Source organism: Podarcis bocagei (genome assembly GCF_964188305.1).
Source record: "Podarcis bocagei genome assembly, chromosome: 11".
Classification (NCBI taxonomy): Eukaryota; Metazoa; Chordata; class Lepidosauria; order Squamata; family Lacertidae; genus Podarcis; species Podarcis bocagei.
The window spans coordinates 24,211,809-24,225,143 of record NC_138136.1 but is presented as its reverse complement, the minus strand read 5'-3'; the positions used below and the strand labels follow the sequence as shown (position 1 = coordinate 24,225,143).

Genomic DNA, 13,335 nt, shown 5'->3' with positions numbered 1-13,335 from the left:
ATGGTGAATCTATCACATTCATATTGCAGCATCCTGAGATCCCCAATATCCAGTTCTACCCTAAAAATTCCAGGTCACTATGAATAGTGAAAAGAAAGCTCCTGCTCCTGAACTTTCTGATTTAACTGATAGGGATGGGAGGTGGTAGAATCTCCTTCACTGATGGTTGAGCTACCATCCGTCATAGATGCTTTAGTTATAATCGCAAAGCACCCTGCAAGGCAAAATGTTGTTATTTCCATTTTGCTGGTTGGGAAACCCAAGGCCAGAAGAGATTTTTCCAAGCACCTTTTCCTGTCCTTTTCTACCAAATGCCATAGGGAGTGAATGGTTCATTTATAGCTAAAAGAGGGGTGAAAGCTAGTTTTCTGAGGACCATGTCTAATACCCTTTTGGAAAGGTTGCTCTGACCATAATGTACATGGTGGGAAACTAATGCTTTGCACAGTTCTTCCATACTGAATACTTAAACAAGGGTCTAAGAGAACATTCCCTTGCTACAGTTTCCCCCCCCCCCTTCTAAAGAGACAGTAGCCAAAGCTAATTGAAATTAGACTGTAAACAACTCAAATATCAGTAGGATGTCACAGTCTGGCCTGATGTCGCATGTTGTGGTAGCAAATGTCACTCATTTATTACAGCATTTCTTTATCTAAAGCTTCATTACACAAGCCCCAGAGTGAAAGCATTTAGGCCCAGCTGTCATTTCTGCACCATTTCTACATGTATAGGTTCCAAGTTCAAATCCCACGCTTAGGCTTATTTTCTTGTGCCAGCAGATATTGGAAGAAATTTGCTGTGATTGTGCCATGTTGGGTTTGTGCTATTCCCAGTGGTACATGGAAAACTTTATCTTCAGATATAAAATGCTGCCTTTCAGATATTTGATGCTATAATTTTCTAACCCTTCTCTTTTCTTATTGGCGGGAAGTTTTTCCTGGGCTGTCATCTGAGTATAGCTCAACACATTTAAAAAATATGTCTATTTATGCACTATGAAATAATAAGGGAAAACAAGAATTTTTATATTAATTTGTTGCTTAGAATGTTCTCTAAATACCTAATGTTGTAAGAACCTTGTAATGTCCTTGTGACAATGACATCTGTAAATTGTGATGTCCTCAAACTTCTCTATTAATGGAGCAATGTCTGTGTGGATGTTGGGATACAGATATAGGTATACTCACTCTGTAACACCAGAATGAATTTAGATGCGATTTAGCTCGTATGCAATGTGATTAGGGAAAATTCTGGCCAAAGGAACACTATGCCAACTGCTTTCTAGGACGCTAATTTCCAGATTCCCTAGGCAGGTGCTACCTGTTGCCTGGAGAAATGTGACATTTCTCTCTCTCTCCCTTTTAAAAGAACCTTGTTTTTTATCTGTATTTGGCAGACCCCTAGCAAACTCTGGCTAGGATCTGAAGAGACTCTGTGGCCCTTTTGATCCCTCTCCTTCTGTATATTTACACTGGCATCAAAACCGCTATAGATTCCAGCAAAGGGATTGTATCAAACTAAGGCTTCATATTCCTTTCAGCTCCATGTGTTAGGAACAATCTGGACTGGAACTGAAAACCTTCAGAACCATGCATGGCTGCCTTGTGTAGTGAAGCATTATTGCAGCTTGGACCTTGAACTACTGTAGTTTGGACTCTTGGATTCTGGACAGACCCTGCTCTCCCGAGTTGGTCACTGAGCCCACTTAGCTATAAATGTTTTCTGTTGGGCTCAGACTTTGTCTGGGCAACAAGAGTCTTTCTGTCTTTTGGCAGGTCCTCCTTGGTTTGCACTGAAGTACTTTTTCGCACAACATGTAATTAAACTGTGGAATTTGCTTCTCCAAAATTTAGTGATGGCCACCAACTGGGATGGTTTAAAAGAGGGTAAGACAAATTCATGCATGATAAGGCTATCAATGGCTGCTAGTCATTACAGCTGTTGTCTGCGCCCACTGTCAAAGACAGCATGCCTCACAACAATAGTTTCTGGGAATCACAAGAAGGGAGAGTGCTGTCGCAATAATGCCTTGGTTGTAGGCTTCCCACAGCCATCTGGCTGGCCATCATGAGATCAGTTTGCTGGACTCAGAGGCGTAGTGTGGGTTGTTGGTGCCTGGGGCACTCAGGCATCCTTTGCAGGCCACAAGGAGAAGGAGATGCCACTGCCTCAGCCCTGAAGGCTGAGTCCAGGCGTGACTTGGCTTGCCTCCTCGTGGCTCTGGCCTTGATGAGGAAGCCTTTCATAGAGGCACCTGTTTGCACTTCCTCACACCCCTTCAAAAATCTGTGCCTGGGGCCCCCGCACTACTTTTTTGGCTGGACTAGATAGGTCTCTAGTCTCATTCAGCTGGGCTTTTCTTATTCCATGAGATGCATGGAAAACATATCTAAATATAAAATGCTGCCTTTCACATAGAGTGGTACCTTGGTTTAAGAACAGTCCTGTTTAAGAGCGATTCGGTTTATAAACTCTGCAAAACTGGAAACTGTGTCCCGGTTTGAGAACTTTACCTCAGTCTAAAAACGGGATCCAAATGGAGGAAGGGCACCGGCGGCAGGAGACCTCATTAGGGAAAGCGCACCTCAGATTAAGAACAGTTTCGGTTTAAGAACGGACTTCCGGAACGGATTAAGTTTGTAAACCGATGTACCACAGTATTTGATATCATGTTTTTCTATCCCTTGTTTTTATTGGTGTTAAGGATTTGATGGCTTGTCATCCATGTAACTCAGTTAGTTTTAAAAACAGATTGATATTATTGCCCTCTTTATGAAATTAGGAAAGATGGAATACTGAGTGCAAATAGGTATTTTCTGATGATTTGTTGCTTCCAACCTTCTCTAAATACCAAACTTCGTAAAAAGAAGGGGGAAAAGCCTTATGTTATGTACCTGTGGTCATGACATCTGTGAAGTCTGAGCATCTGTAAACTCTGAGCAAGACAATCTTACAGTTAAATATGGTAAAGGTAAAGGACCCCTGGACGGTTAAGTCCAGTCAGACTTGACTATGGGGTTGTGGCGCTCATCTCGCTTTCAGGCTGAGGCAGCCAGCGTTTGTCTGCAGACAGCTTTCTGGATCATGTGGCCAGCATGACTGAACCACTTTTGGTGCAACGGGACAGTGCATAGGATTGTGTTTCTGCATGCAGAAGTGGATATTTAGCTGTAGTTAAGCTTTATTCACAGAATCCACTTATGGGTATGGTTTACACAATTAAGACAGTCACTCTTTATACAGAGATCTGCATGCACTTTTGTCAATGGATCCACTTCGCTTCCCTGTGGGGAGGAGGTGGACAGTGTGGCCACCCACTCTCCTCCGGGAGTGGGGGACTTAGTCCCCTGTTGCCCGCGGGATCCTGGCCACATCAGCGACTGGGCAGCCAATCTGCTGGCCGGGGGTGTGTGGCTGTGACCATTTAAACGGAGGCGTGAGCCAGAGAGCTTCCTCTTTGGCTCGCTTCCGCAATCATTGGATCTTCGCCACTGCTCTTAAGCAAAGTACTTTACATTTACATATGACTGAGCACTTTACACATTCATAAATTGGATGTTCAAATAAAATCTTCTGAAACAAGCCTCCAAAAAGCTTTTCCCCCCCCCTTTAAATATTGTGTGAACCGCCCTGAGACCTCTGGGTATATGGCGGTATATAAATTCAATAAACAACAACAATAACTTGTTCTTAGGTAAGGGATGGGAAAATCAGGAAAAGGGAATACCACAACACAAAATCCTTGAAAATCAGATGTTGCCGGGTGTATGCATGTGATAATCTGGTTGTATTGGGTTCAGGTAGGTAGCCGTGTTGGTCTGATGCAGTAGAAATATATATTTAAAAAATCAAAAAATGTCTAGTAACACCTTAGAAACCAACTAAATTTGTTCTTGGTATGAGCTTCCGTGTGCATGCACACGTTTTCATATACACTGAAACAGAAGTCACCAGACCCTTATATATAGTGAGAAAGTGGGGAGGGGTATTACTCAGAAGGGTGGTGGGAATGGGTGATCGGGTGATAGGTATGGTAAACCTGTTGACGACTGTTAACGACTGCAATTGATCTTACAGAAAAAAGCAAGGGTTGAGATGGTCAAAAATTGCTTTATCATGTATAATTAGATAAGAACATAGATGGTCATATTGAACATAGATAAAAGATTGCACCTTTGAATGAAAAGGTTAGCTATGATTACCAACACGATGTTCTGCTAATGTGATTATTGCCTTTAAGAAGGTGGCAACGAGTAATAAAAGGTAAAGGAGGAGGTCACCTTGCCGGGTTTTCTTTCACAAATGGTTTTCACAATATAGAACACACTGTATGGCACACTGTAACAATACCGTTAGTGAGTGAGTGCATTAGTGATGGTAACATTCTAAATTGGATAATAAATTGGCTTAGTAGTGTTGCCAATGGCAAGAAGAAAGTGGTAAATGGATACAGATGGAATAGGAAAGTGACAAGTGGATTGTCAATGGGATCTGTGTTCAACCTAATTTAATTCATATGCTACTCCTGGACAGTGGTAACCTCCTAAAGCAATTCTGCAGGATTTCAATAATTGCTAGAGTTAAAAAAAATCTATTGTCTTTCGCCATATCTTGAGTAAATATCTATTTTTCTCTGAAAATAATAAAGAGGAAGAAAGAGTCATGAAAACTTTAGGCTCTGCACTGTATCCTGACACAAAATTATCACAGATTTTATATAGGTGTAAGAGTTTTAATTCTATCAATGTTTAATTGTATTTGAATAATAGATTTTCTGTTTTTAACCATTCTCATATTTATCCCTAAGCTGCCCTGAGTCCCATGAGGGGAAAAGTGGGGTATAAATGGTGGTGGTGGTGGTGATGGAAATCAAAACCAAAGACATTATAATTATTTTTTGTTTTCCTAGTTCATAAAACTAACATGATTCCTGCATTGCAGGAGGTTGGACTGAATGACTCTTGGGGTATCTTCCAACTCCAAAATTCTTTTAATTTTATGATTATTAATTCAATAATAATATGGTTTCTATACTGACGTTTCAAATATTAATGAAACAAAAGATACTGATAGTGGTGTTGCTTGCATTCTACAAACCATCCAAGTGAAATATTTCAGGACTGCTTCACACAAGGTCATTTGTACTTGGGAAGGAACACCTGTATTACCTCCTAAGCATTTTCCATAGCAAACTTTACACACACACACACACACACACACACACACACACACACTCTTACTTCAATGTCAGGATCGATCTGAGCCTAATCACCAACTACTGCATTCAGATGTCTCCCCACTTACCTAAGTTCGACTAACACACAACCACATATACATGTGGCACAAGGAAGTAATTAAATAAACTGATTTAAACTGCAAAAATGGCAACAGCAACAACAACAACAACAACCTGGCCCAAAAAGAGCAAGGAAACTGCAAAATGGTGCAAAATCACAGGGTGCCAGTCTATCCTGATAAATAAAATTCTGAACACAGCTTCAATAAAACTCAGATCTAGAGACTAATAGGCATAGCAAAAATTGCTCTCTACAAAGTACAGTATAAAGATAACAAATGTCACTATTATTCTTAATGTTATTACTGCAAAAAATGAGCAAGTCTGAGTTTCACAAAGTAGCATATTGAGATGGCTGTATTACATCATTGTTTTATGATTCGCATACGTTGCAGAATCAAACCAATCTGATCCCAAGCTACCCTTCTTTTTATGTGCCCTAGCCAGTTTTAGTGTATTTGTCAACTCTTCAACCAAATCTGTATCCCAACCCTAACAGATATTCTTTCAGAGCTCCTTCCAAGTCATTTCCTTCTTTTCTTTTCAACAAGGGATCAGCCAAATAAAATTGGCTTCTGTTCAGAATGTACATGCTAGCAAGGATCTATGAACTGTCAGAGGCATCTACATTCTTATGTTGGTGAGACATCCAAACCTTGTTTATTCAGGGCACCAAACGCCCAACTGAGCTATGACCTTTAGATCATGGCCAACACCTTTAAAAAAAAATACAGTGTGGAATTGGATGTTTTTTGAACCTATATTCACAAAAGCTTCTTGCGACCCTTTTCATTCCACAGCAATTGCAGCTATGATTTATTTGACCATATGAATGTAATAAAGGGCTTGGAGAATTGGTTAGAATAAAAGTATGAATTATTTAACTGTTTATCTTGATCAAAACTAGAGAAATGAGAATCTGAGATTAATGTTCTTAGCTGGCTGGGAAAGACAAAACAAAGGTATTCTTGAAACTTTTTCAGAGTAAGGCAGAAAATGAAAAATTGAGAATTATGTATCATTTTAGAGAAGGGAAAGCCAAAAAGAGCAGTGTCTTTGCTCCCAAATTTAGCATCCTACCAACAGGGGGCTCTATAGTGCTAACAATTCTGAAAATCATAGGAAGATGGAAGTGACCAGACCTAACAGTTCACTAGAAGAAACTATTCACACTATCATAATCTATTTTTTAATAATTGCATTTTGGGTGTCAGTTTTGGATTTTTGATTGTCTACGTACAGAAACACAACAAATTACAGTTTAAGCATTCACAAATCACAGTATACAAAATGCATTCGTGATATACAGTTTTATTACCCACTTAATATACAGAAATTGTCTCTCTGAGTAAGCTAATGTTAATTTTGCTTCTACTAATTATCTTATGGTAAATTCAGTTTTAATGATTACAGGCTTCCCTCGGAGCAGATGTTTCCGGAACAGTTTAGTACTTGCATTATCTGGCCCTAAACCACTTTTATAACAGTGGGTAACGTACCATATTTTCCTGGAGTCAGTTATAGTAGAAAGCTTTCCCACAGCTGGCTTTTAGAACTCCCACCATGAAAGGAAAGTGGCCTCTCTTTCTATTGATTTGCTCATCTATTGAATTTCCATCCCCGGCTGTCATCTATGCTAATCAGCCGCAGAATATGAAGGTGGAATTGAAATGGTGTTAGAGCAAAGTCAATACTCCTTCCATAGTATCATCTTGGACACCAGAGCTCAAGCGCCGGTCCTTAATACTATGCCAATTTACATAGTTCTACAAGGTAGATGTAAAAACTACTACTAGAAAAGCCTGGATAATTATCTTGATTTTGTTTTTTGATGGTTTTACTATGGTTGATAGGTACCTACAGAACTAAAGCTGTAAACTGGTATGGTGTGAATTTCAATCTGGATAAATAACTTGCTGAGAAAGCCTTAAGTAATTGTTATTTATTATTATTTATGTATATATCTACCATTTACATATACACCATACACACACACACACACACACACACACACACACACATATATGCGCGCCAAATGGCTTTTAAGTAGTTTACAACTAAAAAATCAATACATAATTAAAATACAGTGGTACCTCAGGTTAAGAACTTACCGTATTTTTTGCACCATAACACTCACTTTTTTCCTCCTAAAAAGTAAGGGGAAATGTCTGTGCGTGTTATGGAGGGAATGCCTATGGGTGGCATGCCTACGGATTTTCCTCCTCTAAAAACTACGTGCGTGTTATGGTCGGGTGCATGTTATAGAGCAAAAAATACGGTAATTTGTTCTGGAGGTCCGTTCTTAACCTGAAATTGTTCTTAACCTGAGGTACCACTCTAGCTAATGGGGTTTCCTGCTGCCACTGCGCTGCCAGAGCACTATTTCTGTTCTCATCCTGAAGCAAAGTTCTTAACCCGAGGTACTATTTCTGAGTTAGCGGAGTCTGTAACCTGAAGCATCTGTAACCTGAAGCGTCTGTAACCCAAGGTACCACTGTACAAAGTAACAAATCTACAGGGCATTAAAACTTCCCTAATTCTAATTATATTATATTATATAATTATATTGTAATTATAACAATTTTAAATAATTTAATAATAACAATTTAAATGGTTGAAAAACAGTCTATGAAATCTGAAGTTGAGATCAGAGAAATGCTTGCCACAGCAGATGTCCCTTCAGGAGCCCGCAGAATGCCAACACTGATGGGGCTTTCAAATTTCAGCAGAAAGAGCATTCCACCACACTGGTGCTTCCAGTGAAAAAACTCTTACCTTTGTGTGTTACCACAAGCCAATAATACTTGGGCCATGGCAAAACTAACCAGGTTTAATTAACTGAATGCCTTGCCCTTACCAGGCAGTGAAAAGGAAGAGTTTTTTCAGGTAACCTGGCCCAGAGTTATCTCAGACTTTGCATTGGCTCAGTGACTAATAGTCAGCCAGTATAGATCCCTCAGCATTGGTGTGTTATGTGCCTGATAAGGAGGACTATTCCCCTGTGATGATCTGCACCAGGTGCAGCCTCTGAATAAGCTGCAAGGGAAGTCCTACACAGATTGCATCCAAATGTGAGGTTACTAAAGTATGTGTCACAGTGGGCAAGTTATCCTTGTCCAGGAAAGGGTACAGTTGATGCACTAGCCAAAGCTGGTGATAGACAGTCTTCACCACAGAGACCATTTGGGCCTCCATGGACAAAAATGGCTAAACATGCCAAAATGTATAAGACAAGAACTAATGAGTGCTGCAAGTGTAAAGAAAAGGAAGGTATTTTTTACCACATGTGGTGGACTTGTAAAGAGGTAAAAGCTTTCTCGGAAATGATATATAATGCGTTAAAGAAAATGTTGGAAAATACTTTTGTTATAAAAAAACCCCAGAAGCCTTTTTACTGGGTATAGTGGGTGAAGAGAAAAGACTGTTTATGGGTGCAACATCTGTGGCAACAATCCTTTTAGCCCAAAAATGGAAACAGCAAGCAGTACCAAGGAAAGAAGAGTGGCAGGTGAAGATGATGGACTTTGCAGAACTAGTGAAGCTGATGGGGAAAATCCAAAACCAGCAAGATCAAGCATTCCAAAAGGACTGGAGCAAATTTATATACGATATCTGAAAGATTAGTGTAAGCAATTAACATCACTAGCAGGGTTGTTTGAAGACTTGTAATGAGAAATTCTCCACCTTTCTATATTTATTTAAATTTTGAGTCATTTTGTAATGTGTGTAATTAGAATTGGAAAACGTACAAAATGCCATGATATAAAGGTTAATTTTGAAAACCATGAGGCAGGAGGGAAGGAAGTTGATAGGCTCTAAAGAGCCAGGGATGTAAAGTGGAGTGTTATGATGTGAACATATACAGTGGTGCCCCGCAAGACGAATGCCTCGCAAGGCGGAAAACTCGCTAGACGAAAGAGTTTTCCGTTTTGGAGGTGCTTCACAAAACGAATCTCCTATGGGCTTGCTTCGCAAGATGAAAATGTCTTGCCAGTTTCTGCGGGTTTTTCCCCCTTTCCCCCCCTTTTTCTAAGCCGCTAAGCCGCTTATCAGCTGATCCGCTAAGCCGCTAAGCCGCTAAGCCGCTAAAAGCCACTAATAGCGCTAATCCGCTAATCCGTCAATGGGCTTGCTTCGCAAGACGAAAAAACCGCTAGACGAAGAGGATCACAGAATGGATTCTTTTCGGCTTGTGAGGCACCACTGTATTATAAAATGGAAAATAATTATCTATCTATCTACTTATCTATCTATCTATCTATCTATCTATCTATCTATCTCCAAGAGACCTGTTAAATTGTGTGCCTGCTCTTGCAGAGGGAATGCAACCCTATCTATAACAGGCAGAACCCCAAGTTCTGGAACTTGAGACCCACTTACTCACAATATATCTGCCTTAGCAGGATTCAGCTTCAATCTAGGCCACTTCCGATGTTGACTGTCAGGTTTTAGGTCTTATCTCTCATTACAATGGTTATGTTATGCCCATCTACCCTGTTTTACATTGTGATGACCTACAGCATAAGCAATAAGTTTGAAGTGACTTGAATATATTTCCTATATTTTTAGCTCGATGAAATTTAGCAATAGTTTTTTTAAGGATATAAAAATGATGTTACCTGGTCTTTTTTTTTCTCCCCAGCATCAGGAGGCTCAAATATTTTGCATCCTCTGCTGTACGATGGCCTAGATAAAGGATACAAATAATAACTCCTCAAAAACTGGCTCTGCCCTCCCATTTCAACTGTGGATGAATTATGGATATCTTGTATGCATAAATAAACCCTTATTCTACAAAGGAGCATTTTGTACATTTAAATTAGTTGCAATTCATCATAAACCACCCTTTGGAAACTGAGCTTGCATGGAGTTAAGTAACAGGTCAAGAAGCCTGAACTTAATTGCTGACATGTATTTTAAAGTTACTTAATAAAGACATAAAATCAATGAACATGTACAGCATTATACAGTGGGCCTCAATCACCTATTTTTAATCTATAAATTCTATTCTGTCACTGTCTTCTGGGACCATTCATGCTGTATACATACATTCTTAAACAGGCATATTTGGCTCTACTGAAAACCCACAAATGAGGTATGCTGTAGCTTAACTCACACCCCAGTATTCTGAAGCCATCATATTTGTACAAAAGCCAATCTCTATTGTACATAAGCCCCTCTGAAGTCAACAACATAGCTGATCTCAAATTCAGCAAAGTGATCAGTAAAACGGCAGTAGGTTTAATTCAGCTTAATTCCAAGAATTGCAGTTTAATCAAATTGCTCATTAGTGCATTTGATTCCTCCATTCAATTGCCTTCTCGTGCTTTTCAATGTGGTACCTTAAATCTGCACAATGCATTTATTTTTAGATCCTTATGAACTAGCAAGTGCAGAAATGACAGCTTTTGGACTCAACAATGAAAAACTCATATTTGCTGTGCGATAGATATATAGAGTCATAGAATTGTAGAGTTGTGAGGGACCCTGAGGAGTGTCTAGTTCAACCCCTTCAATGCAGAAATATGCAGCTGTTCCATACAGGGATCAAACCTGCAACTTTGGCATCATCAGCACCATACTCTAACCAACAGAGCTATCCTGGCTGTTATCAAATTCTATTGCCCATGTTGCAGGGGCTAATGGAAGTTGGAGTCCAACATCTGGAGGGCCATGTGATTCCCACTCCTCAAAGTACTGATAGCTTATACTAGACATTTCATTGAAATGATAAATGACAGGATTTCACATGAATCCATGGAGAGGAGCAAGATCTCTTGCCCCACACCAAGCCTCTGTATGTTCAGTACAATATGTGAACAAAGCTGTATGAACATACGATTGTATGCTCTGTTCAGATCTTTTGCTGAATGCAGAGTTTTGGGAGTCAATGCAATTGTATCCTAGGAGAAAACTTACCCAACTTTTTCTGAGACACTCCTCATTGCAACTTGGTGCTATGCCGAATGAAGGGAAGCACATTCTTCTGTTTGCTGTGGAGTTCAGAGATGCATATTTTGGCATAGTGAGAACTGAAAATGAGAGAGCAGAACAAAATAATCTGGAAGCTATTTATTCTAATATAGCACAAGGGAAAAATATATGGATGGGCTCTGGTTGCTTTACTCCTTGTTAGTACTGGTTCTTATCTCTCCTCTACTCTCTAGAGTTTTCATTAAGGTGGTTCTCGCTCTGTCTTCCTTGAAAAGTCTCTGAATCTTGTTTGAAACAACTAAGCTAGAAGGCATTTCTTTTTCCCACTAATGGGAATCATTTGCAGGCCACCGGGATGGGAGCACCCCACACAATTAATCATATTTTGTGTATTCCCATGTTCTTTGGCAAGAACGGTCTTTCCCTGCACACAGGAAATTTGTTTGAGTGTATCTGTCACTGCAGATTTTACTCCCACCTGAAGTCATTAGCCTTGGATTGTGATATAATGTTTTCTACAGCAAACAACCTTTATGTCACAAGGAGGACTATGTCTCCAGGATGGATCAGGTGGAATTAATGAATCCTGGGGAACCAGCTGTCCACTAAGGATTACATTTTTTTCTATTAAGGAATATAATACAAAATACACACATTGCCGCATGCTGTTCTTGCATGACTAACAAGAGCATGTCCCATAATCATAAAACCATACTTAGTAGGTTTTTAATTGATTAACGGCTTGATCCCAATACTTGCTGTGACCAGCATATTATTATCCATCATTCCTATAGCTTTTAGAAGCTTCACTCATTTATCCAGGCTCTGTTCTGGAAGTTGGAGAGTCCAGCAACCTAACCTGCCAGTAACAGACAGCTTCTGGATCTCGATTTACAAAGTCTCATAAACCTGGTGTGGTAAACCTAGCAGCCGAGTAGACCATTCTACTGAATTAAAATGGCAGAAGAGGACAACAGGTGTCGATTGTCCCCAGTAACTTCCAACTCTAGCATACATGATTTGGATCACTGTCATTCTGTTACGTCTGTAAACATGCTCTAGATCAAAAACAGGCTTGTCTGTTTTAGTAAGGAGGGAAGATGGGCATTAGGAAGTAGTACAAAACAATGCATTCCAGTTGGACTGTCACTAAGACCTTGGAAATATGCTTAGGTTGCCTAGATGTTGATGTCAATTGTGCATTTATCCTCACTACAGCTCTGTGAGTTAGAGTAGACTGAAATAAGGTGACTTTTCCAGTTGAGGAGGGATTTGAATCTGGAGTCTCCATCATCCACACAGTACTCTATGCACAGTATCAGATTTGCATCCCCTCCCCCCAGCATATAATAGCTTTGGCATCCTAAAAGTTGCATCAATTTAACATCATAAGAACATCACAAAATTATCTGAGCATCACCTTAGCATTTAATATTGGCTCTTGTCCATGTTGCTAGATTCAAGGAGGGTTAACGGGTACTGCTAGGTTTAGTGCCTGAACCACTATGGAATTGGTCTGATTTGTTGTGCCCTAATTCCTTAAAGAAGAAACAGCTTTCTCTCTTTTATGTTGCCTCTATTTAACCTTTCAGGCTTGTATGTTAGCTGTTAGCCCATCTGAAGTTAGGGATAGTCAGATATCAAACAAAGAACAGCATCCTGCTCAATCTCAGTGAAGTCAATGCATAGTCCTAGGATTGTTGGCGTGGCCCACATGAAGTAGTGTTTCTCTTATCCGTGTGACTGTGGACTCAAAGGAAAATAATCTGAAGAGGCCTTATGTGAGATTTAAATGATACAATCATAGCTAGAGATGTGTGAAACATGCTTAGCTTTCACTCATCAAATTGAAGATTTTGTGGTTTCCCTCAGAATTCCTCAAATGCTTAGCCTGGAGAGGAACTTCCACATTTGCTTTGAATTCCATGTGAATTAGATGTCTGTGGATGTTCAGAACTCCCCAGATGAATTTATGCTAATATTACCGAAACTCTTTTTGGCTTCCCTCAAAATTCTCCAGATGTTTTCGTGAGTGGAATAACAGCTCTGCACCCCTCAAAAAAAAAATCACTTTAGGAGAAACTTTTCCAGCAAAGCAAGTCACA

The 13,335-nt window shown here is 39.8% G+C and overlaps 1 long non-coding RNA gene across 2 annotated transcripts in view; it reads right to left on the bottom strand.

The window, feature by feature from the left end:
- The window catches only part of LOC308597819, a 52,272-nt gene that overhangs the window by 17,495 nt on the left and 21,442 nt on the right, over nucleotides 1-13,335 (bottom strand). For both annotated transcript variants that reach the window (XR_014013142.1, XR_014013143.1), the window contains 2 exons: nucleotides 11,216-11,328; nucleotides 9,916-9,982 (listed from right to left, as the gene is read on the bottom strand). This is a non-coding gene — a long non-coding RNA (uncharacterized lncRNA). The remainder of the gene's footprint in view (nucleotides 1-9,915; nucleotides 9,983-11,215; nucleotides 11,329-13,335) is intronic.